Source organism: Notamacropus eugenii, chromosome 3, assembly GCF_028372415.1.
Source record: "Notamacropus eugenii isolate mMacEug1 chromosome 3, mMacEug1.pri_v2, whole genome shotgun sequence".
NCBI classification, from domain to species: Eukaryota; Metazoa; Chordata; class Mammalia; order Diprotodontia; family Macropodidae; genus Notamacropus; species Notamacropus eugenii.
In genome coordinates, this window is record NC_092874.1 from 179,839,691 (window position 1) to 179,864,581 (window position 24,891).

Below are 24,891 nucleotides of genomic sequence, written 5' to 3' on the forward strand. Positions count from 1 at the left end.
TGTCTCTGAGATAGGACAACCAATAAACAACTCAAGAAAATCACTTTCATCATGTACCATATACGCAGAGAAATTTTGTTCTCTGATAATTTTTTCTTAACAAACATAATTTACCTTCAAAAGGATAATTCAAGGAAGGAGAATTAGACTACAGATTTTTTCAATTAACAGCATGTTTCTGTAACCAGATCCCATTTGAGACTTTTTGTGCTATCATAAAAATACTTGAGTCAGTCATGCAACACCCTTTCATACAATAAATAATTGTTCCATCTGCTGGCTATTATAACCTGCCTATCATTTCTTAATGCTTTCTGTTGGCTACTATGCCAGGTCAAACCCTTGCACAAGGAAAAACTCCCCTTGTGGTGGAAAATTCATTGCAGCTAGCTACCCAGTGGTTGTCAAGGGCAACCAACAACAAATCTGACTGGGGATATCAGAGGGATCAAAGAAAGACAATGAAGAAGTGAAGAGGCTTTTCATTGATATTCTGTTAAAACCTCCTGTTACCAGTGAGATAACATTTTACGAACTTCTAGAAAGAAAGTAAGTACCCCCAAAACTTCAGACAAGATGATAATAGACTCTTGTGGATTAGTACCAATGCTGGAAGTGGGTGAGTTCAACATCATAAAGGGCTGGTTAAAGTGAAAGCATGAAATCTTTCAATACTGCTTCTCTTTTGACTGTTTTTTCACTTGATCTTGGAGTAGCAGCTGATTCTCAACATCAATGGAAAGCAGTTGTCTGGCTGTCTTGACAACAGTTCCCATGCTGAAAATTGGAACGGATGGAAACTCACTAATGAGTGTAATATATTGCTTCTGCAAACTCCATATCTTTCTTTTCACCAAATTTTAATTTTTAAAATTTATTTTGCTTTTAAAATGTACGATGTGTTGGTACCAAAAAAAAGTCTTTGTAGTGAATTCTAAACTGTTTAATTTAGGTTTTATGTTTACCTGAGAAATAATTCATTTACTTCATGCCTGATCTCAAAGCAAACAAAGAACAAAATTTAACCTTTTCAAAATAAAATTTATCATTAAATGTTCTTGGATTGCAAAGAACGTGATATTCATAAAAGAAGAAAATGTTGTTTTCCTCACACAGAATATAAGCTCTTTGTGGGCAGGTACTGATTCATTTTTGTCTTTGTGTTGCCAGCACCTAGCATAGCATGCTTAATAAATGCTTAGTGAATGATTTATTGACTAATATGTATATATAATATAATATGATATATAATATAATAATATAATATATAACATGATATAATATATAATATAATAATAATATAATATATATTAAACATTTTCTTTGATATTTTAAAGGCAAATATCTTAAAGACTACAATTTTGAAATGTCTTCCACTCTTATGAAGACTAAATATAAATCCCTAGATTGATTAATTTATTGACACAAACGAGGTTTGATACTTATGTAGTTTGACACTTGCTACATTGCAGGGGAGGTAAACATAGAGAAATCTAACAGGTTTTGTGAGCCAGCTGTCTCTGGGATTCTAAGCTTGAAATAGAGGGAAACAAGTTTTACAACTTAGTTTGAAGTTAACGCAGAACTGCATCATTTTTTTCACCTCTCCATGCATATGCTCACTGGCATTCTTGATGGCATGGATCCCCACTGGGAATGTTTGAATTCTAAAGAAAACTCCTTTAGCAAGTTTTAAAGGATATGGAGATTCATAAATGTTTTATAATCTGAACATTTTAATGAGAAGCTGAATCAGAATTTCTGGCTGGGACAGTGAATATAAAAACATACACTGAGAAAACATTAAAAATGGCAAAGAGACATTAGACATTACACTTCTGACTTGGAATGCATGGCACCATGCTTAGTCTAGCAACTATATTTTTTGAAGGGCTCATTGGAGCTTGCTAGGATTATCATCCAGTTTCATTATGCCAAAATCTACCTCTAATTTAGAATATGATTTTCCCCTGATTCATCTATTTTCTTTTTCTTGTGGGGGAAGGAGGTAGCAGACTCTGGCCATGTCTCCACAGGTAAAGCATGTGCAATGTGAATGTTCAATAACCCCAACTTGAATTATTTATCAGAGATTTGGGGAAATGCTAAGTACCTTCAAAAAAGGGGAATAAAACTCTCGGGTGACCCTATTTTTGTTACAAAGCAAGACTCCAAATGTGCACATGCACATACACATTAACATACACACGTGCTCTTCACACATGGATACAGTGTTCTACAGAAGAACATTGTGATTTCATGGGATATAGGAATGTTACTTAAAGTTCCTAAAAATGTGTTGCCAGAATGCTTTACTGAAATATCCTCATAGTGTTAACAGTGACAGTGATTTAATTATGGGTACATTTCAAAAGGTCCAAGGTACTTTGGATGTGCTAAGGTGGGGACCTCATAGTCCAAGTGTTTCACGACATTATTCAGTTCATTCCTAATTATTTAAATACTGAAGATTTGTAGACTTCTTCCCCTATCCCCATCATTTATAAATTATGAGAATAATCACACAAATTCAATGTTGAAAAAAAAAAGTGAAACTCACTTCATGTATCTCTGATTTCGTTATTCACTGGCTGACTTTGCTATTCAATCATGTCCAACTCCTTGTGACTCCTTGTGGGATTTTCTTGGCAAAGATACCATAGTGATTTGCTATTTCCTTCTCCAACTCATTTTACAGATGAGGAAACTGAAGCAAATGGGGTTAAGTGACTTGTCCAGAGTCAAATGGCTGCTAAATGTTTGAGGCCAGATTTGAACTCAAGTCTTTCTGACTCTACATATACTCCTTATCCACACACTCTCCCATTATCACCCACATATAGTGGATCAGTTCTGAGTAGCAGGTCTTGGCACTCATGTATCCCACAAACACAATAAAGTATGGCTTCATGATGTGATAAAATTATACATGTACATTTTTCTATACACTTGGATCAGCCCACCATGATCCATGTGTACCATAGGCACTGCATATACCTTATCCTAGCCTTCTGGGGCAGCTTGTATAATCTTAGCATAAAGTCTGAGACCTCTACCTCCTGGTGGGAGATAGATAAGAACTTTATATGGAAATCCTTAAGACTCTTATCATTGCCAAATTGATAATGGAGTAGCTACTAATATTTGAGTACTGTGACCAGAGGAGTCATTACATATATAAAATGCATGTATAAAGAGCAGATCTAGCAATCTGGAATATATATTTATATTGTTTCTGCATGAGTACCCTGCCTTCTTTGTACCATACCTGTGGCATAATCTCAGCTTCTTTTCTAGAACGTGTTCCTCTGAGAATAGCCTTAATTGTCTATAATAGTACCACCCCTTCCCCCACCTGTGTTTACACTGACTTGAATGACAGCCCGTCTCAAAGTCTGAGCTGCTGTCTGTATTTCCAGTGGCTCACTGCCCAAAGAGAAAGGCATTGGCACTGGGGCACTGGTGATTGAAGTATGTTGGCACTAGATCACTGGCTCTTGTGTAGGGTGATCCTCCCCTAATCAGCCCTTTTATACCTTCCTCAGTCCATACTACTGTCAATATGAGAGCTTTAATCTCACTCAAAACGTGTGGTCAGCAGTGGGAGAGGGAGTATTAACTAATTCCCAAACTCCCCCTTTGTTAGTTATCTCTTGGGGATCTGGACATATCCTGCATTTTCAGAAAGTTTACACAGTTCAGCAAATGTATTGTCTTCTTTCCTGAATGTTTTATCTACTACTTTTCATCCATCCCAAGAGAATGTAGTACACCATATTGCAAAATACCTTCAATATACTTAATCTCACAGTCTATGGCTCCTAAATCTATAGAAGGGTCCAGTCCCAGCTTATAATGTCACTTTAACATACATAGTAACACTAGAATTGGATCTGCCTGTTTGTTAGCATTGTTTGTGCCAAATAGAATGCCACCAAACCTGGCTCCTGGAGTCATAGTTTTTAAAGTGAATTTTTATGGATTTTTTTTTAATACCCTAGTTTATTCCTTGCTATTCCCCTCCCAGAGAACTATTCCATATAACAAATAGTATTTATCCAAAAGAAAAAAGAGGAAAAAATCAGCATCACTGATTAATATATTGAAAAAGTCTAAAAATATATGTAATGTCCAGTACCTATGGCAATCCCATCTTGGCAAAGGGGTGGGATGAGAGTGAACTGTATAGTTTTAAAAATCCCTATAACCTGGGGCAGCTAAGTGGTGCAATGAAGAGAGTACCAGTCCTAAAATCAGAAGGAACTTGAGTTCAAATCCAGTCTCAGGATACTTATTATCTATATGACCTGGGGCAACTCATTTAACCCTATTTGCCTCCAAATAAAAAAAAAATCCCTGTAGCCTAGACTCAGCTATCAATGACACAGTAGCCTACTATCGCAAGACTAGTTGGGTGAAAGCTCTTGACACATCTGATCTACCATAAACCCCAGATGAGCCCCAGTGTTGGTTCTGTTTCAACCAACCCTAGGCCCTCACAATTTTTAGTTAGTATTAATGGGAGTTATCTTCCAGGAACAACCTGGGCAGGAATCCTAAGCTCCTGGCTATCCCTCTTTACATGGCTCTTCTTTCTTTTCCGGTTCAGAAGTCTCTCTCACTCTGCTGACTCAGTTGCTTTCATGTGCCCTGAATGCCTCATTTCTCCTTGTGCTGCAATCACCAAGTGCCATTTGCACACCATCTCCTGGGCAATGGAACTCTGATCACACGGGCTGCATAGTCCACTCTTAAGTACAGGCTTGTCCATGTGGGAGCCCTGTTAATTACATCTAAAGGTGAGTGTAAACTAAAACCCTGTATTTCCTTTGTATGTGTGCTGTTAGTTGCACATTAGCTTTGATAACCTGCCTTGTTTAAAAAGCATTAAAGGTAATTTGTTTCCTATCATTTTAGTCACTTAACTGTTTCAATGGACAGAGAAAAACTAAAATGTACTTATAAATTTGGGTCTAATTCAAGTGATTAAAGTCATTTGTGGATTTACTGTGTGTTCTGTTGAAAGGCCTAGAAGGCTAATGTAGTACTATCTTTAGGAAGAGCCATTCTGGAAATAGGGAGTGTGATATCATAGTGGCATTGAATTGTTTCCTTTCCCACAGTGTTTGTCTGTATCTAATGGTGATTGTGAAAAAATGCCTGTTTACAGTCATCAAAATGTATTTCTTTGACTGACTCGTCAGACAATCATCCTGCCACTGGCTCCAGTGTGTATCTCTAAGGCTTAGAGCAGATGTTGGCTTGATAAGCCACTCATCTCCCCACCATTATTTTGAAAGCCTATTTGGAAGTAAATAGGCTTATTTCAAATGGCAATAAGCTGAACCAACATGATCAGAATACCTCATCCTATTCTATCCCAATCTGTTCCCTAGGGAACAGAGAACATTTGCTCAATCCCAGTGTACACTAAAATCAAAATGAGATTGGAAAGAAATATACAAATAAATAAAAGACATTTAAAATAAATCTGAAAGCTCCCACTGCAAGCCTTGAGGCTTTTCAATTCACTTATAAAATTTAATAAACACAGTTTGCATATACTAGACCAGATAAATGTCTTCAATATCACCTTGTGGAAACTGATGTTTTTATGTCCCTTATTTCCATTCAAGTTGGGAGAAGAAAGGTGCTACTAATCAGTTACAATGTATTGCCAATTTATCACTGGAAGTTCATTATCTGACCCCTCCTATTACATTATGAACTCCTTAGGCTTTTACTTTTAGGATGAAACAGAAACCCTCAGTTTGTCATTTACAATTCTCATGACCTATCTGCAGTTTACTTTTCTGTTTATATTAGAGTACATTCTCTCTATATACTCCAGTGTTTAGCCCAGGGGTGGGGAACATGAGGCCTTGAGGTCACACGTGGCCCTCTAGGTCCTCAAGTGCTTAACACAGAACAAATGTTTCATGAAGTTTGGATTCTGCCAAAGGGCTGCACTTCAAGACCTAGAGGACCACATGTGACCTTGGGGCTGCAGGTTCCCCACCCCTATTCTATGTACAATTTCCTAATATCATCACCCTATCTCCTACTTTAGTGCCTTTATATGGAGTAAGATACTAGTAAGCTAGTAAACAGGGCAGCGAGGTGGTACAGTAAATAGAGCACTGGACCTGCAGTTAGGAAAATCTGAGCTCAAATTTGACCTCAGATGTTTACCAGTTGTATGACCCTGGGCAAGTCACTTGACCCTGTTTGCTTCAGATCTTGATACGTAAAATGAGGTGGAGAGGAAAATGACAAACCACTCCAGTGTCTTTACCCAGAAAATCCCAAACGGACTCATAAAGATTGGAATGTGACTGAAAGGACCGAACAATAAACGACAAGCTAGTAAACTGCGGGAACCCGGAGTACCTTTGTTTAATTTGGTTTCCTCATCTATAAAATGAGGGTGCTCTATTTGGCCTTACGGCTCAGGTAAGAGCCAAGACCCAGGTTGGAGGATTTACAGAAAACTGGGACTCAGGAAGCTAGTGTAAGCATGAACTTTATCCCTGGGAGACAGCAAGCAGGCAAAAAAGTGGAAACATACACACATGTTATTTAGCAGCACAGACAGAGATTTGGTGGCACATGGTCAGGGATCACTCACAGGAGGGAGATAGATAGTAACAGTGGCATCTTGGTGGGAATAGAGAAGCTCAGAGTGGGGTGGAGAAGTCTTATAGGTTGGATGGGTTGGGACCATCAGCACCAAATGGGGGATGTATCATTCTTAATCAGAACTAAATATGCTGGGAAATTTGAAGAGGGTCAGTGGGAATTGATGCTAGACTCTTATAGAGGCGCTTCCTAATAGGGACCAGATTAGATAAGGGTAATTGGAGGCCCCAGGAATGGGCGTCAGAGCATAGTGACTGCTAGGTTCCTTGTTCAAGCAGGAATCAAAGTAATTCACTGGGTCAGAATGAGTCAGGGCAATGGCAAATATAGGCTGACGATTACTGGCTACATGTTTGTGGTCATTAGAACCACTTAGCTCAAGAGACTCCATATTGAAGTCCTACAACTTATAGCTACATGTATCAAACAATGTATTTCAAAAATCCCAAATATCATAGGAGAGAATGGCACGTACCACATAGAGTTGTTATGAGGACACTTTGCAAACCTCCAAATGCTCTACAGCTGCTAGCTACTATTATGGTTGATATTATTACATTTTATCTGAATTCTTCATATTTGTAGTATCTTGAGATGGAATGGAATTGGCCTTGTGATTTCATTGGTAAAGGGAAAGCTCCCCAAAGCTCCCTCTATTAATAATGCAGGTCAGCATATTTTAAGAAACTGATAGTCTCATAGGGTTGCCTGGGACAATGGCACATAGAGTCATTTGCCCAAGTTCACTTAGCCAGTATTTATCAGTCAGAACTTAAACCTAGGTTTTCATGACTCATATTAGCTTTCTAGCCACCACCCCTCATTGCCTCTCTTTGTCATGATCTACCATCATTCATGTAAAAGTTGTTCAGCTAGTCTCCAAGTAATGTGAAACTACTTTTCCCTCCCAGTTCTTATCTACTATAATTTGAATATGTACTGGACCCTGCCATTTGTCTCTGATCTCTCTGGGGTATATAGCTGTTTGTGGTATTTCTGGGTCAAAGGTGTATACAACTTAGTAATTTTTTAAAAAGTCTAATTGTAAATTGTTATCCAGAACAGTTTACATTGATTTTGTTTGTGCAAAAAAGGTTTTCCAATTTAATTTTATAAAAATTATCCATTTTTCCTTCTCTGACCACCTTAATTAAGAATTTTCCCCTGACCATAGCTGTGTTGCCCTCATCTATTCTTCACTAATTTTTAAGAATGATATACTTTAATATGCATTTAGATGAAATAATATAATTTAATAATGTAACAATAATAAAATAATTTTGTATTTCGGTGTCTATCCAACTAAAGCTAATTGTGGTGTATTTTCCAAAGTGCTTTTCCAATGTTAATTTCTGCCAAACTGCTTTCCAATTTTTCCTGCAGTTTTTGTTTAATGCCACTCCCTCATGCCAGAAGGTGTTATCTTTCAGTTCATTGAGTACTAGGTTATGATGACCAGTTGCTTCTAGGTTTTGCTTGCCTGGTCTGCTCCATTTGTCAAAGTAGATAGCTTTTCTATTTTCCTGAGGTAGGTACTATTAATGACCCTGATTTTACATAAGAGAGAAATGAGGTTAGGAGAAACTAAGTGACTTTCTTGGAGTCACAGAACTAGCAAGTGTCTGACTCAGGATTCAGATTTTTCCTTCTCTATATCCAGCACTCAATCCAGTACACCACCTAGAAGTCTTTGAATTTAGGTTATTAAATTAAAATAAAGAAAGTGGAGATATTTAGCCCAGAGAAGAGAAAACTCAGGGGAGACATTCTAGCTGCCTTCAATTATCTGAAAATTTGTGGCTTGAAAGAGTGATTAAATTTACTCTTCTTGGCCTGAGGGGGTAGAGCTAAGAGAAGTGAAAGATGCAAAGAGAAAAATTTAGGCTTGATGCTAAAGGGAAAAAAAAACCTTCACCAAGATTAGAACTTTCCGAAAGTGAAAAGAGATGCTTCAAAAAGAAGTGGGACCTCTCTACCTCTCTAACATGAGCTCTTTAAGTAAAGGTCAAATACATTGCTGAGGGCATTCTTTTTCAGTTCTGGCTTGCACTAGATATCCCCTGAAGTACCCTCCCAAACTCTGAGATTCTGGGATTCTCTGCATTTTAAGTGACTCATGGATGGTCCTGCCTATTATCAGGTACTCTTTCATAGAGTTAATAACAAGCAATACTAATAATAACTTCTGACATTTATAAAGTACCTTATGGTTTACAAGCAGCTTTAAATATCTCATCTCTTTTAATGCAGTATCATCTTTTTTGAGCAGCCTTTATGGAAATAAGTGGTGCAATATACAGTTAAATCCAAGTGCTCATTTCTCAGTGTTTGCCTCCAGATATACTGATGCTTATTAAAAATATGGAGTTTGACATTGCCTTCAATGGGTAGCTCCAAGGTTGGAACATAGTCACCAAATGCCTTTATGGGTCACAGGAATTGCTGTCAGCTCCTTACTGTGGTTCTGTTCACCAGAAAAGGAATTGATCCTGGGAAATCTTAGGGTCATTTATACACTAGCATTCATGCATTTGACTTAGTTTGAAGGAAATGCTAAGAAAAGACCAAATTATCTATTTTTCAGAGATTTGGGGACATTTATAATGGGATAAACTCAATTTTGGTTAGTGTCCTGGTAGGTTAGGCAATGAAATAATGTTCTGGTAATAGATCAGTCAGCGGAAGACAGAAAAGGTGCCATAATATAGAAAAAATAATTAACGAGGATATAGAACTTAGGTAAATGCAGCCTTCCTTTCTCCATAAAGAAATATATCTGATCAGTAGGGCAGGATGTCTTTGGGACATTCCCAAGTCTCAAGAACCTTAAGTTCACATGGATGGACCTGTTTATAACCTTAGATAACCAGGAAGTGACATCAACTTGTCTCAGATATCATGGTCTGAGACTGCTAGGAAGCTCTGGAAACAGTGATGTGGCTTGAGTCTTAGCCCCTTATGCTAATCTAATCTTGGGGACAGTTTACTTTCTTTTAGGGAAAGAAAAAGTCTAATCTATGTGGAGGAAGGGTGAATCTCAGTAGATATTGATCCTATCACAACCTTCTGTCCGCCATGTCTACTTCTGTCTTGATAGTCATGTTTGGTTCCTTAATCATGGGATCAAAGTGAATTTGACCCTTCATAACTAGCTTTGCACCCCTATCTACCTTTCTGTAATCTTTTCTCTTTCCTAAATCTGCTGTGTTTCACTGAGCCCTAGTCACAGAACTTTGGCATAATGAAGTTTTTCTTCCTTGGGAAAAGTCAGCAGGCATATTTTTATTGTGCATTTTCTTCTTTTCCCATGCAATCAGTGAAAGAAATAAAGAATAAATGAGAACATGTCTACTACACAGTTGCACTTTTGAAGCTTCTTCTAAACCCAGGCTGCCTCATCTAGTATATAGGTACACATCTACATCCAGAAATGCCAGGAAAGACTTGTTTAATCCCCACTTGTCTGCTCTTTTTACAAAAATGGGCAAAGGAGCATATCAAATATAAGACAAGTTCTATTTAATGTTTGACTCACAACATCCAAAAAGGTCCCTTATAAGCTCTAGGGATTCTCATTGCTACTTCCAATCTCACGAATGAGTCTGGTCCCCCAAATCAAGACTATGTTTCCCCTCTGAATTCCCCTAAAAGCCTGGGAGTTGTCTTTCTTTAATCCATAGGCTCAAGCTCCCATTCTATGTGTTCTCCCAAAGGTGAATCACCAGTGATTAATACTCTGGAGTCATCTAACTTACTACCTTCAATCAGCTTTTACAAAGGGCACTTATTGTGAAAATGGGCAGCTAGATGAATGAGGGGTTTGGCATTGGGAAGACTTGAATTCAGATCTGGCCTCAGACATCTATTTGCAGTGTGACCCTGAGCAAGTGATTTAACCCTGTTTGCTTCAGTTTCCTTATCTGTGAAATGAGCTGGACAGGTAAATGGCAAACTACTCCAGTATCTTTACCCAAAAAAAACCCCAAATGGGAAAATGAAAAGTCAAGCATTACCAAAATGACTGAATTACAACAATTTTTTTTTAATGAAGATATAGTATGAACAGAAAAAAAGCATTCTCTCTGCCCTGCTGCCCAGTTCTTGGGGACATACTTTTCCCTGTACCATCTCAGTCTCTTGGAAGAGGAGGCTCAAATTTAAAGTAGTTTTCATATAGTATATACCATATATGTGTGTACACACACATACATATATATGTGCATATACATACATACATGTGTGTACATATGTATATACATATATACATACACACATTCTCTCTATATGTATGTATGTATGTATGTATATACAGAGAGAGTGCGTATACCACAAGTTAACTTCCTTAGCCAGTAGAGGAAGGAGTCAGAATCTTTAGTATCCCTGAGCTGGGTCACATAGATTATGTTTCATGGCTTCAGCTTCTATCTCACTTGAGCTCAGCCTCCCATGAATCTTGGCATGAACTCCAGATCCCAGACTTCAGCTGCTACCTCTTCTGATCTTTCAAAATTCGTAAAGTCAGGGCTATCTCTTATAGTCCTTCAAAAAGCAGGAAGAGTAGTAGATAAAACAGAGAAAAGAAGTAACAGAAGGACCATCCACACACAGGCCATACAAGGTTACCAGTGAGTCAGCCGAATGCTTATAGCAGTCTTTGCTTCCTCATTTGAACACACAAAGGAGGAGAATGCATTGGGCTTGGAGTCAGGTGTCCTGGATTTAATTCCCAGCTTTAACACTGATAGATAATTTAATGAGGTGCACTGGAAAGCACCAGATTGGAAGTTATTGGACCTGGTTTATATGCTGGCTTTACCATTTGCTACCTCTGTATGGTGGAAAGAACGCTGTCTTTGAATTTGGTCCTCTGATTCCTGCCTCTGAGTCTTGAGCTTGTGTCATCATGACTTGTATGACTTTGATCAAGTTCCTTGGTCACGTTGGTTCTTGATTTCCTGATGTGTTAAAAAAAAAAGTTAGACTAGATGACTTTTAAGATCTTTTCAATCTCTGTACTGGTGATCCTATGAAGATCTCTCTGTCTCTCAGTTTCCTTATCTGTAAAAGTGTCACGCTAACTTTTTCGTTAGACATTTGTTAAACATTTACCAGCAAACTCTTGCCTACCAGGGCAAGACCACACAGCTAGTAATGACAACACTAATACTAATTAGAACAATTTATATTTGTATACTTCTTTAAGACCTACAAAGGACTGCTTTCATGGACAACTTGTAGGTGCCACCTAGCTCTCACAATGTGATTCCCAGACAAAACTTCACACGTTCGAAGTCTTCTTTCTCTATGGGTCCTTATCCACTCAAACCTATAGCAGATGGACTTTCACTGATTTAATAGGTTTACTAGTCAAGCAGAAGATATAATTCATAGTAACATAATAGGAAAGGTGATAACAAAACATTTCTTCTTTAATCCTGGGATACACCCTCCCCCAATGATGTCAGTGGGAAGAGATGCTACATAGAAAGAACATGCATGGAGAAGCACATAGTTAGGGCAGAAGTGGGCAAGGGCACTCTATACCCTTTGGGAGACAAGGCTACTGCTATCTCTCTCCTGCTGATGTCATGAACTGCTCTTGCTAGGCCTGATGCCTGGTGTGGTATGTAGTCTCTGAATAGATATTCAGTCTATACCAAGTGTTGCTCCCCACAGGCTCTGCATGGTGACTGTTCCACCTTGCTCTGCCTGGCCAGTGTTGGTCACTGCCAGGCATATTCCTCTGCATATGAAGTTGTGGAGTTTCTTTTGGTTTCCAGTTTCTGGTTTCTACTGGAGCCTTTAGTTTCTCTCTAATAGAATAAGTGGTCTCTGCCATACCCTTTTATTTTAAGGCCCTGAGATTTTCTTGGTTACATCCCTTTGAGAAAGCACACTTTAATATATTTAGGCAAAGAATTAGAGGAAAAGAAAAACCTTCCTAGTTCCCCTAGCCTCCCCATATGCTACCCATAGTGGTCTGTATGTTTTTGGAGACTGATCTGGAAGGAATTTCCATTCCAGAAAGAGCCTTTGCCCCAGGTGCAATGTTCTTTAGAGCATAAAGCAGAATCACTCCCAATTCTAATGTCTTCAGCCTTAATTCCACTTTTCGTGCTGTATTTTCTGGTCAATGGGGCACACTACTCTTTCAGAGACTCCACTCTCACTTGGGGCTAGAGAGTCATGTACACTCAAACTGATTTAAGAAAACTCTGCCAAAGAAACCCCGTGGAGTGGTGTGGACTTAATCCTTTACTGTATTTGGGGGGGAGAGGGGAAATTTTTTGTAAAAAAAAAAACTGAATATAAACCAGCACAAAAGCTAAGCCTGGGGGCAAGACTGTAATCCCTCTCCTACCTAACCACACACCTGACTTTTCACATGTAAATAAGCCAGCAAAGGTTTTTCAAGTTTTAGGTCTACTCTGCATTTCTGTATTAGTCCCATTTTTAGAAAGCTGGAGTTCCAAGAGGTGATTTGTCTATGATTAATCAGTTAAGTGTCAGAGCCGGGACCTGAACGCAGAGCTTCTGACTCTTAGTCTATAATGTTATTTTGTCATAACTCGGTAACATCTATATGAGACTTTAACTTTCCAAGTATTTATCTCATTTAATTCCTGCAGCAACCTTGGGAGGTAAGTGTTATTATTATCCCCATTTTACAGCTGAGGAAACTGAGGCAGGCATAAGTTAAATAACTTAACTAGGGCTACACAGCTCATAAGTATCTGAGACTGAATTTGAAACTGGGTCTCCCTGACTCCAGGTCCACAGATTTATCCACTATCCACCTAGTGGCCATCTATTTGAAAAGGCAGAAAGCATACACAGGAACCACACTTAATAATAATAGCTCATATTTATTAAGGTTTACTAAATGCTTTCTGATCAACCTTGTACAGTTCCTTGCACATGAGTGTTTTATAAGTGATTACTGAATCGAGTTAAATCCTGTGAGGTTGTGTCCTCCATCTCCCCACTCCCTTTTCTTAAATTTACAGGTGATGAAACAGATTCAGAGAGGGTGAGCTACACAAAACTAATAACTGTTAGATTGAGGTCTCCTGATTACAGTTGAAACACTTTTTCTACTGCCCCTATTATGAGAAAATTTTTTAAACTAGCAATTAATATACTAGAAACTAAATGTATGCCTGGAGATTATCAGTTAGACGTCAGGAATAACATATCTATGTAGAACTTTCCAGTTGCAAAGCAATTTGCATGCATTGTCTCACTTACTCCCTCAAACAGTTCTATTATCTCCGTTTTGTAAAAAGGGAAAACAAGGCCTTGGAGAGGCTCTGTGACTTCACTGGAGTCATACAACTAGTGAAAGGGAGAGCTGGTCCTAGAATCCAGGTCATCTGACTTCTGATCTAGGGTCCTTTTCACTACACAACACAGAGGATTTGTTGGTCCCCTGGAGTTTGCAGCAAAGATTGAGGGAGGTAAAGAAAATACACTGGGAGACAATGAATTATTTAAGATGTGAAAGCAGCAGTGTGTACAAAGGGGTACCAGTGAAATGATGAATGTGCATTCAGATGATGCAAATCTAGATGGCTGAAGCAGCAAGTTTGCATTGGCATTGGAAACAGAGGCAAAATGTTTATTTTCTGCCTTGAAAAAAGGCCGTAGATGAAACTAATCTCCTAGTGCAGCTCCTTAAGTGACTTATTCAGTCACACATATGGTGTCAGTGATGGGATTTCAATCCAAGTTCAAGAACCAGCGCTTTTTCTTCTCTGACCTCATTACTTCCTTAAGACTTGACTAAAAAATAATATTGTTTTGGGGTAGTTTTGACAAGGACAAGCATAATATAAGAGAAAAGGAATGCTGCCTCATCCAGCTAGATCAACTGAATCAAACTTGGTTAATTAATGGAGTAACAGATGTCACAGCTGGGTTGCCACAACATGGTCCTTTAATGACCTTGTATTTAATCCCCTGAACAATTCTATTATCCCTGTTTCACTGAGGAAATCAAGTGAGCCTGTATTCTTAAAGGCTCTTCCAATAGAGCATAAATTCTGATAGGTCCTAACAAGCTATAAAATCTTGAAGTATGGGGCCAGAGACTGATCACATGTATATTGAGCCAAGAATAGCCTAGTTAAGTTTGGTTGAGAAGCTCAAATGAGATAATGGATATAAAGCACTTTACAATTCTTAAAGCTTTAAAAATGCCAGTTATCATCATCACCTTTTTCTTTTCTTCCTCATCCTTCTCCTTTTCCTCCTCCTCCTCCTTTAATCATCATCATCATCTCCTCCTCCTCCGCTTCCTTCCTCTTCTTCTTCTTCTTCTCCATCTTCTTCTCCTCCTTCTCCTCCTTCTCTTTCTTCTTCTTCTCCTTCTTCTTCTTCTCCTTCTTCTCCTTCTCCATCTTCTCTTTCCCTTTCATCTCTTCCTCTTTCTCCTCCTCTTCCTCCTCCATCTACTTTTTCTTCTCCTTCTCCTCTTTCTCCTTCTCTTCTTTCTCCTTCTCCTCCTCCTTCTCCTCCTCCTCCTTTCCTTCCTCCTCTTTCTTCTTCTTCTTCTTCTTCTTCTTCTTCTTCTTCTACTTCTTCTTCTTCGTCTTCTTCTTCTTCTTCTCCTTCTTCTTCTTCTTCTTCTTCTTCTTCTTCTTCTTCTTCTTCTTCTTCTTCTCCTCCTTCTTTTCTTCCTCCTCCTCCTCCTCCTCCTCATCAAGTCACCAGGCCTCCAGTCTGACAATGATTTCATTTCCTGAAGCTTCTACTCCATGCCTGCTGAGCTCAAGCAATGTTTATGGAGCAATATAAGGGTGTACTGATAAACATTTAACAACAAAGCTGGGGAGGGGGTGAGTATACGTACGCTTTAAATTTAATCTGCATTATTATTTGTCTAGACAACCATAAAAACAATAAATCAAGCTCTTATTTGTAGCATTGCTTTCTGAGGTATAAAATGCTCACAGTAAAAATTTAACAATTTGCTCTCTAGAGTCAGAGCTGACTCTGGCATATCCTGGGAAAAGTTCATCAGTAGGAAATGCAAGATGCATTTATTAAGAACTTACTATATGCCAGGCACTGTGCTTAGTGATGGGAATAAAAATCCAAGCAAAAAGAAAAGAAATCCCTGCCATCAAGGAGAAGTAGGCAATGCATAAATTGGAGCTGAAAAGTGGGGATTGTGGGGATAGAAAGAAGAAAACTTGGTGAGACATGGTCACAAAGTCCAAGGAGTCAGAAGCCTAGTCGGGAGGGGAATGAAGCATGGCTGACTTAGGGATACACCTAAAATAGAGTCCCACCCCCAAAAAGAACCTCAACAATGGGATAAGGGACCCAACATAGAGGATAGATATCCTAGAGAGAAGAGGTACCAGGATATGAAGGAAAGTCCACAGTGAAAAGATAGCTGAGTCATAGAAGTGAAGTCCAGAAGATGGAGCACAGCAACAGACAAAAATCACCTTCCATGATACAGAGGGTTTTGTGATGATAATAATAACTCACATTTATAGTACTTTAAGATGTGCAAAGTGCTTTTTACAAGTATTATCTTGCTTCATTCTCACAATTCTGGGAGATAGGTGCTATTATGATTTTGGAAACTGAGGCAGATAGACTCAGGGACTTAGAGTCACATGAATTCAATTCAATGAACATTTATTAAATCCGAGGCCAGACTTGAACTGTAGCCTTCCTGACTCCAGGCTCAGTGCTCTCCACACCAGCTAGCTGACTCTCTGATCTGGTATATGGTATGAGTACTCACAGGGATGAAATAACATACTTCAAGTACTGAAATTATGCACTTAAAATACGGGAGTAAGTAAAATTTAAACATTCACCACCATGACAAGAGGAGAGGATTTAGAGAATTACCTTGAATATCGGCAAGGAAGTATGATAAATTGTTCAACCATACTGATCTCAGGTTTAATGTATTGCTATCAATGAACGCAGAAATCTATTTCATTAGGCAGATTCATTGCATCACAAACAAGCTTTGAAACATTCTCAGTACTACAGCTCTCGGTAAAGATCTGCTCATGGTTAAATTGTTTCTGTGGAGGGGAGTGATAGTACAGTGGAATGAGTTCTGTACTAAAGGCTTGTGTCGAAATTTTGACTTTTATACTAGCCATAAGACTGTGAGTAAGGCACCTAATCTCTCTCAGCTTCAGTTTTCAATTCTTTATCTGTAACATGGTGATAATAATTCCTGCAGTACCCACTTCACAGGGCCACGGTGAGGCTCAAATGTACACAAAACATTTTCAGTCTTAATACAGTCTATAAATACCAGCTGATTTTGTTGCAAATTAGTAAGTCAGCAAGCATTTTTTTACATACCTGTCATGCGTCAGGCACTGAGGATACCCAGAAAGGTAAAAGAGGGACATCCCTACCTTCAAGGGGAACATAATCTAATGGGAGGAGACAACAAACTATATACCAACAAGCTGTATATACAGGATAAATTGGAAATAATTAGCTGAGGGAAGGTGCTAGTAACTAGGAACATCAGAAAAGATGGAATTTAGTTGGGACTTGAAGAAAGACAGCGAAGGGCATTATTGGGAGTTACCTGCATGCCAGGGATAATATAATCAAATCTAATTAAAAGAAAACTAAATTATATCAACTTTTTTAGGGGTAGGGACAATTAATTCTTGAACACTCCTAGAAATAACAGAGTTCTTTGATTTTTCTCAAGGTTTTTATCTAGGGGTCTGAGATGTTAGCCCGGATTCCCTTGAGGAACTATTGAATTATTGAAAATACTGTGAATCCCTCAAGGAGATGAGCCAGCAAGAGAACTTTTTTCTTCACCAGTACTGTTGGATCCAATAATTACGGCTTGAAACTGAGCTGAAAGAATTATAGCAGTGGTACTGACTCAAGGGGTTCATTCCTCCACTCCTATGACCCCAATGAGGTGATCAAGTATGCTTAAATATGAAGAGCAAGAGTACACGGCCTTTATGCACTCAAGCAGAGGTCTAAAACCGATGCCAAAGTGTATCAATAATCAGCACTGATGACTTGTTTGAGATGGGCACTTTATTAAGAGAACTGGTTCAAATGCCCCTGAAAGAACTAGCCCAGCCAATTCAACGCATCTTCCTGTTCTTGCCTTGCTAGGCCCATAAATAGAAGAATCCATAGTCTCAGCTCTGTGCAGCAAAGGAAGCAAGACTTTTTAGATCTGTCTAAATCAGCTTCAGGCACAGAGATATGACCCTTGTGCTTCTGTTTTCTTCTTTTAAGAACTAGCTAATTGGACTTTGCTTGGCACTTAGCAGTTGGAGAGCTAAGTGAAATGACTAGGGTCAGTCTTTCAGCACCTGCTGATTTCTGTTAGCAGGTATAATGTATAGAACGTTGAACTTGGAGACAGGAATAACAGTACTCGAATCCAGCTATAGGCAAGTTATTTAACCTCTGTCTGCCTCAGTTTCCTTGTCTGTAAAGTGTGGATGGTAATAGCACCTTTCTTCTAGGTTTGCTATGAGGATGAAATGTGATAATGTATGTAAAGTATTCTGTAAAATTTAAAGTATTGTATAAATATTAGCTATTATATCATTATAGTAATCTATAGTGGAATTTCGGTAAAGCATAAAAACAATTGGAGCTTAAATATAGCAACCATCTATAAAAACAAACAAAAGACCTACACTCCTGACTCGGTGAGTTGGCTTTGCTCTCATTCTGTTAGTAAGTAGAAAATATATTCAAAAGAGAAGATGGTTCTTCATCCAACATGAGAAGAGATTTTCTCTTTCCATTCTTTAAATGAGTTGACGACACTCTATGGCACATGGAGAATGCATTCCATCTGAAAAAGCATTTTTTTGAAATGTCATTTATTTTGACAGAAGTTTGAATAATTATGCTGTATCACTCTGGAATTATGAGACATTTCACCAAATTAGGAAGCTTATTATCACTGTTTCTTCATAAATTATTAAGTCAATAAAATGTCACACTTTGTGTGTCAGTGCAGTGTTAGGATGATGTGAGTGCAAATCACCGATCTTTTAAAAAATATTAATGATAGTTTTTAGTTTTTTTTAAATTTTGAGTTCCAAATTCTCTCCCTGCCACTCCTCCCCCACCCATTGACAAGGCAAACAAAATTATATCAATTATACATGTGAAATATTGCAAAACATATTTCCATATTAGCCATATCACTAAAAAAGCAAAAAACAGTGAGAAAATTTAATTCAGTTTGCAGCCAGAATTCATCAGTTCTCTCTCTGTGGGTAGATAGCATTTTTATTTATGAGTCCTTCAGAATTGTCTTTAGATCGTTGTATTGATTAGAGTAGCCAATTCTTTCACAGTTCATCATTACAACATTGCTGTTACTACATACAATGATCTCCCTGTTCTTCTCACTTCACTTTGCCTTAGTTTATGTAGGTCTTAACATGGTTTTCTGAATACCCTCCACCACCCAATCACTTCTTATAGCACAATAGTATCCTGTCATAATCATGTGCTACAACTTGTTTAGCCATTCCCCAATGAACATGCCTACAATTTCCATTTCATTTGCCGCCATACACAAAAAAAGCTGCTATCAATATTTTTGTACATATGTGTTTACCTTTTTCTTTCATCTCTTTTGGGGTATTGAATGCAATTCATTTATGTAATGGTCAATTCTAATGAAATCTGTTGGAGATAAAATTCAGAGATAAGGTAGGGAAAGATGTAATAAAGGATGACAAATAATCTGATCATTTTGCCTTATTTAAAATGAAGTGAAGTCTCTAATGTGTGTAGTGCAAAATATTTTAAAATAACCAGGGTACAGTTAGAAAAAGAATTATTGCTTAGAAAAAGGCATAACATAGACATGTGCATAACACAAAATAAAATAATGGTTCATAGCATGTCTTAATGCTTACACTTCTATTGCTTGAGAAATTTTTCTCTGATTTGTCTTATTTTGAAATAGACTTTGTGAGATAAGGGAGGTGGCCAAGTTGTACAAAATTTATATGCCTATGTATAATATCTCATAGTCATGGAAGCCTTTTAGGAAAAAAATATAGTTGTAGTTGGTTGATTAGTTTTTCAGAAGATGAGAGGAAGAAGGTCTAAAGAGAGCCTATGAATGTGATATAGAAGACTTTTAAAATGCATTTTTGTTGATATATTTTGTTTTTACATTATCTACATTTTCCACCATATCCCTCTCTCCATCCTCTTCAGAGAAACAAACAAAAAAAACCACATTCACCCAAACTATACAACATATTGAAAAAGTCTGCCATAATATGCAGATTAAATTCAAGTCAACAAGCTTTAATTAAGCACCTACTATTAAGCATTGTGCTAATTGCTGGGGATGCAAAGAATGGTAAAAGCACTCCCTGTGCTCAAGATGCTGATAGTCTATTTCTGCAGCCATAGTCCCCCATATTTGCAAAGGTGTGGGGGATATATTTTGTACCATATCTTCCTTGAGGCCAAGCTGGGCCATTATTGTTTCACATCACTTAATTGTTATTGTTCCTTCCATTTATATTGTTTTTTTGTATACTATTTTCCTGGTTCTGTTTACGTCACTTTGCATCAGTTCATATAAATCCATGCCTCTCTGTATTCATCTCCATCGTTTCTTGTAGCACAGTAATATTTCATTACATTCATGTAATGTGGCTTGTGTGTCTGTTCATTTCCCAATTCATGGACACCCACTTTGTTTCTAGTTATTTACGACTGAAAAAAATGCTGCTAAACATATTTTGGTGTATCTAGGGTCTTTCCTCTTGTCAATGAAGAGAACTGATGTTTATTGTGACTGACGCATCCGTTACTATGGTCACTTTCTAATAAAGACCCATAATGAGGCTTGGCTAACTATGAAGTATGGCAAAGGTGAGAGCAAGGCATCCATTTTTAATGACATGTCTCATTTAGAATTAATGCACAGGAGGTTGTTTTTTAATATACCAGTAAATGACAGTTTGCTGTCAATGCCTAAGCTGAGGGTAAGATGAAGTATATTTAATATATCTTGACAATCATTAACAGGCTGTTAGAAGACTGGCAATGAATTCATTATTTGCATAAACCAATTCACATTTATAACTTGTTATAACAACTCTAGACTGTCAGAAGTTCAGATTTTAAGGTGGCTTTTCCCTCCAGAGGCTTTCTTGATAGCACAAATGATAGCTAATGATAACCTTGTTCCCCAAATATTATCAAATTAGGTAGCCAATCAGAGTTGGTCTTCTTAACTGTATAATCTGCAATGACAGAAAATACCCAAGATTAAATGGCTTTCACTGGTCTAGGAAGTTGTGTAACCAGGATTCAAGATCCTCATGAAACTTCAGCTTCAAGTTTCTTAAAAGAGAGAATTTTTTTTAAACAGAGTACATATGGAAAGAACCAGGCTGATTTTTGGAGGTTGCACTTTTAAAAAATGAGATAGGACATGACTTATTGTCACCTTAGACACACACAAAGGAACTATTTAGGTTTTGTGAGGATAGGTAAATTTTCACCCAATACACAGACATGGAATCAGATTTTATTCCTAATGCACACAAAGATTATTTTCTTGTCTAAAAAAGTCTTTGTCACAATAATTAGCACATAGACAAATCAAAGATATCTTTGATGAAATTTTCAGAAGGGAACAGAAAGGTTTTTGTAGATGATACTCTACGGTAGACCCCATCCTTAGTCACATAGTTGACTGGAATGTATAGAGAATATGGCATGTCAGTGCATTTACTGTTCAATGACTGTCAGAAAAAGAATTTTATGTTAGAATGAAATGCCACCTTAATCACTTATGGCACGGTATGTTCATGTATATATCAAATTCATTCAAGTTCTTTGTAATAGGTAGTCATGGAAGCAGCTATGTGACAGAGTAAATAAAATTTTGGTCTGTAGTCAGAAAAACCTGAGCTCAAACTTGGTCACAGAAACTTTCCAGTTCTGTGCGCCTGAGTGGGTCATTTGAGCTCTATTTGCCTCTGTTTTCTCATCTGTAAAATGAGGATATAATAATACCTTCCTCATAGGGCTATGTGAGGACAAAATGAGATAACATTTTAAAGCATTACATGCACCATCATAATAGCTATTAATAATATACTAATAATGCTATTGATAATAGCACTATAATAAATAATTAATAAATAATAGTTATATATAATATAGTTATAATAAATATAATATATAATATATTATAATAGTTATAATAAATATAATAAATAGTTATTATTATTAGTGATATCAATAATAACTTTGATGATACTCTGTTGCATCACATGAAGCAAAACATAGAGTTGTGCACCAAAGTTGTCTGGCAGTGCCCTGGAGTATATCTGGCATATTACGAAAATGCTCCAGCTTGTGGGTGATGTTTGTTGATTGCATCAAGCCTCAAAACATAACATAATATCATTATTGCAGAATGTAACTCAAAAAGTTTCTACTTAAATATCTGCATAGGGAAACAAAAACAAGTGAATGAAAAGTGTTTTTTTGTCCAGACTATGATATGGTGAAAGATGAACAAACCACAGAACTGTTCTATCTATATGTGCATACTATACATGCACATTAAATAGGTCCCAAAATTGAATAAGAAGCATATAGCAGACTGAATTGCCTTTGAGAAGCCATGCAGTGCTTTAAAAAAAAATTAATATAAATAATAAATACATAACTTTAAAAATAAAAATAATTCATTTAAAATACATTAAAAAAAATTTTGAATTCCAAGTTCTTTCTCTCTCTCTAGCCCCTTTCCCACTCATTGAGAAGGCAAGCAATATGACATATGAAGCCCTGTAAAATACATTTCCATATTAACTGTGTTTCAAGAAAAAAGCAAGAAAAATAAAGTGAAAAAAGTGGACTTCAATCTTTACTCAGAATTCACCAGCTGTCTCTTCAGATGGAGATAGCATTTACCTTTAAAACTGTCTTGCATCATTGTGTTGATTGGAATGGCTGTCTTTCACAGTTAATCCTCCTTACAATACGCACAGTGTTCTCTTGCTTCTGCTCCCTTCACTTCATGAAGTGTTTTTAATAACTCTAAGCTTCTCCCTGAAACAAATGCCAGGAGCCTGTAAGTATTGCCACCACTTCTCTCCAACATTTTCTTAGTCATAACTTCTTTTGTCCTATGGGTCAAGTTATCTCATCATTAGACAGTAGTAATTTGCATATAATTATTAGGGATGAGAAAAAAAGTGAATTAAATTCTGCCCTCTGAAACTAAGGAGAACAAGTCACCATCCACTTTTCTCCATTCTCCTCATGTTCTGTGCATTAAAGTGATTGATTGTCCAAGTGTATGTCAACTCACTTTGGAGGATCTTATCAAGCTCTTAACATAATTACTTTATCTCCGTAACCTCTCCAATATATGTTAGTGCAGAAACTATGATCATATTCATGGTGGTCTTTTCACTTATTTTTATGATAAGCACCAAAAAGTCAGATGATCCAGTGCTCCATGAAATTATGTTTTTTGACTTCAGACACAGGAAGAAACAATCATTCTTCCAATTCCTTGCTTCATCCATCCAAGGAGAACATATGAATTATCCTTCTATTTAGCTGAGAATTCCTTTTGTCTTCTATTTACTATGAAAATATCAAAATTGATATGGCTCAATTTTTCCAATAGAGTATTTTCACAAAGATATATTACATTTTAAAAATGCATGTGTACAGGACCTATGATTTCACTGGGAAGAGGAAACCCTGATTGAAGAAATCCCTTCAAAGGCAAATTAACTTTAACCTTGAGTCTTAAAGAGTCACTTGGGAGGATAGTGAGGTTCAATGATGTGTCTGGGCTCATTGTGCTAATGTGTGTAAGAAGCAGGCTTGAATCCAGGAATACAGCGAATATAGAGAATGAAAAGGCCTCTGTGACATGGTAGAGAAATTCCAGAGTCAGGAGGAGAATCCAAAGAAGAATGGAGACATGGATGACCTGGGCATTTCCCTTAAATTAGAGGTTTTAGAAGAAAAGAAAAAACAGAGGAAGGGACTGCAGGGCTAGAAATTATTTGCCCCAGGTCACCAGTAGGAAGTTTCAGAGTCAGAGTTTGAATCCAGGACCTTTGACTCCCATCGTTGCTCTTTCCAATTTCCATTGCTATTTCTGTTTCAATATTAATCACGCATCTTTTTTCCCTGTTATGTTGCAAATGCTAGAATATTCAATACTGCATAAAACAGAATTGGTGAGAACGAACAACCTTGTTTTGAAATCATGATCAGAAAAGAATATGGTCTGAGTTGATCACATAATAAGAGTTCCACTGATAACTAGAAAATATGAAAAGATCTAAAGAAAAATCTTCAGTGTTTTGATTGGATCCCCTTTAGAAGATCTATGGGACAAGATGGAGAAGAATTGCCCAGAATGACAGGATCTCCCAGGTCAAACCATGGTGGGAAATGTAGTCCATGCTGTGCCCTCAAGCAATAGTAACTCATCTGAGTCCTTGAAAACTTTAGGTATCGGAATTTTTCCCCTGACTAAAGTTATTAGACAAAGTGTCTGAGACAAACAAACAAAAAAACCCCAGCTATTAAATTTAGAAACAAAGCCCTTCACAGGTAGAGGTAGTAGAGAGAATTCTTTCAATTGATCATATCTAAGACTGATTACGTGTGGAAAGATCACTTCCTCCTATAGAATTGGAGTGATCTGTTTCTATGAGTTACTTGAGCTTAAAAGAATGAAAAAGCATAAATGCTCTAATAGTTTTCTACATGTACTTGAACTAATTCCTAATTTGGACCCTTCTTTAAAATCCCATCTTTTGAAAATAATAATTTTTCTTTTGCTGACATCCTCTGACATCTGTCAACTAAATGGAAGGTCCTTGCTAAATCGACCAATTCTAGACTTTCATTTCTTTGGGGATGGAATAGAGCTATTCCTCCACTGGTGATTGGAACATGGCATTTTAAAGAAAAATATACTCAATCTATTATATTTGCAGGATTAATTTTTTTGGGGGAGGGACCAGACCTCTAATTTAATTGGTGTCAGGAACTACCAATAAGAAAACTCCCTCAAGCAATGCAGATCAGTACCTATTCAGTGATTTATAATCTTAGAGAATTGCCCTGGGATATTGAAAGGTTAAGTGATGTACTTGAGCTCACACATTCAGAGGGTTCAGATTCCATCTCTGATACTATCTGTGTGATTTCAGGCAAGATATTTCATGTCCTTGGGCCTCACTT